Source organism: Setaria italica, chromosome IX (assembly GCF_000263155.2).
Source record: "Setaria italica strain Yugu1 chromosome IX, Setaria_italica_v2.0, whole genome shotgun sequence".
Taxonomy (NCBI): domain Eukaryota; kingdom Viridiplantae; phylum Streptophyta; class Magnoliopsida; order Poales; family Poaceae; genus Setaria; species Setaria italica.
In genome coordinates, this window is record NC_028458.1 from 13,737,724 (window position 1) to 13,740,732 (window position 3,009).

Sequence of the window (3,009 nt, forward strand, 5' to 3'; positions counted from 1 at the left end):
TGACGAAGGTCTTGAAGCCATGCAATCACCACCATCAGATAGACCAACTCATGCTCGGCTTGACAAAAAAGCGATAAAAGGAGGACGTGGTGCCCTTAAGGGTTTATCAGCAGCCATAAATAGGATAAGGAGCGGCTCACAGAAACTAAAAATTGAATTTTCCACAAAGCTGGGAGGTCCCGTAGGCCCTAACGCTCGGTCATTTGTGGATGAAATTGTAATGTTTACAAGGAAAAGGGCTCCTCTTATTGAAGTCAACAAATGGAAAGACATACATGAAAATGTGAAAAATTCTATAGCATCCGACATACTGGTACGTACGATGTTTAATTCTGTTACATGATATCTATAATAATCCTCAAATAGCCAAATAATTCTCCGTCTAAATGTGTTATCACATAAACAGAATAGGTGGGAGCTTGTAGATGTTGATGATGAAAAGGAAAAGATTTGGGCCATCGTGATGGCGCGATACAAAGGATGGAGATCATCACTTAGTGCCACGTACAAGGCGTACGACAGTTACGCAGCAAGAATGAACACAAGCCAGAAGACCTTGACATTGCAGAATGGCACTACCTTATCTTGTATTTTGGATCTCCAGATTTCAAGGTCTCATAGCATTTCCTTTTCGTCATTCCATATATCCCATGTATTTATTACTAGTTCAATCAATGCACTACTGATGTGCTTTTTTACTTACACCCTGTACAGAAAGCTAGCAACCAGAACTCCAAGAACCGTAAAGAAGCAAAGAAGAACCATGTCATGGGGTCCAGATCATTTTCCAACATGAGCCATGAGCAGGTAATGCTTAGACTTGCTGTATGGTATGGTCTTTTTGCAGACATGTCAAGCTAATGTGCTTCATTCATGCCATCTTTAGAGAGACCCGGATACGGGAGAAGAACCAAGTGATTTAAATCTTTGGTTAAGTACTCATATGAAGAATGGGCAATGGTCAGATGAAGCATCTAAGGCTGTGTATGTAAGTAATCTACATAGTTCACTATTAACAACATTATTCTTATTATTTTTAATGTCCAATACTGACACCAATGATGTTGTTTAAATTAGGACAATGCATGCCTAAGGCTTTCCAAGAGAGATCGCAATGATGATACAAATCCCATCTCCACTGCAGAGGAAAACAATGTTTTCCAAATATGCTACAAACAAAGTACAGGATGCAAAACCTACAGAACCCATGGTCATGGTTACTTGTCTAAAACTCCATCACGCAGTGAATTGCTGAAAGCTCAAATACAAGAGCAAGCCCGTGCTACAGAAGTGGCCAACCAGAAAAATAATACGCTCCAACAAAAGGTTGACAAGTTAGAAGAACAACTTGCAAATGAAAAGGCTGAAAGGGAAAGGATATTGGAAGAAAAATTGCTACAGATTAAAGAAGAGGAAAATAACAAAAGGCAAGCACTTAGGGAAGATATCATGAAAGAGATGCTATCGAAGTTTGCTGAACAGAGAGAAACCCCATTACTACAGATAAAGGAAATTTGGATATTTGTTACACAAATTAGCATATTGGAATGTGTTTTTTCCCTAAATTACTTCCACCTATTTTTCCTATGCAGACTGACCCAAGGAGCATCATCCCAAGTGATGCTACGCCAACAGTTGAGAAAAATGCTAGCAAACATAGAACTAGTATAGTGTCTCGAGGTCTTTTTCAAAATAGCAAAAGCAACAATGTTGCAGGAGCATATATTAGTACACGACAACTACTGAATGCTGCTACAAAACGTGTGCGCACAAGAAGCCAACAGGTATGCAGAAGTAAACCTGATTTATAATCTATGTTTAAGTGCATCAGTAAACTTAGAGCAGTCTCCTGTGTGCGAATAATATGCTCTGTGCCAGACCACGTGTCCACAAGCACAAGATAAATTACCAAGATCATGTTTGTTTAGTACATATACTACTGCACTATGAGACCATTTTGCTCATGCACTGCATTCTTTTTTTTTGGATAGAAACATTCTTCTTCAATGGATCGCATGGGCTCAGAGTCATGACATGGTTCACTCAAGGAAAATCAATGTATTGCATGATTCCTGTATCCTACATTACAAGGATTTAGTATTGTTGATATACCAACACTAGTTATGAACTATTTTCAATTTGGAATATGTATTTGGCACTTTGACTTTATGAATGTCGAGATGGCTTGATTTTATATTCATGATGATGAAATTCATTTTTTGGTTAAACCATTTCGTTGCACAAACGATTCGATATACAAATATATAAAATCCAATCCGTTGCGAAAAACATCTTCCAGTTGTGAAAAGAAATGCATCCACCTATTGCAAAAACAAATAATTGCAGCAACTCCAGTTCATTACAACATCTTTTATTGCATCTATATACTTTCAATTGCACAACAAATTATTGCCACGGAAGATAAAAGTTGCAAAAATACATAAAAACCTTCACCGCTAATTAGTTGCAACATATCATCTTGCTTCTAAATATTGTCCGTTGCAACATGAGTTATTGCCACCACATATGTTTCCATGGCAATATAGTTTATTTCGACAAAACCAATTGTGTTGCCATATGATCTGTCACAACGTAATTATTTCCGTTGCAAACCAAATTATCGCCACCAAACATGTTTCCGTGGCAATATAAGTTATTGCCACGAAAGCAGTTGTGTTGCCATACAAAAAGTCCCCACGTAATCGTTTCCGTTGCAAAACTAATTATTGCCATCGAAAATGGTTCCGTTGCAATATGGTGTATTTCCACGAAAGAAATTTAGTTGCCATAGGATATGTCACAACGTCAAATTTCCGTGGCAATATATTCTCTTACCACCATGTAAATCGTTGCGAAAAACCATATTACCACAGAGTTTGTACGTTGCAACTACGTACTATCGCAATGACTGCTTGCGTTATAATACATGCTAATGCAACGAAATCCTCCATTGCCATACTCTATAATGCAACGAAAATGTGTGTATCAATTACCATAAGTGCAACAGCG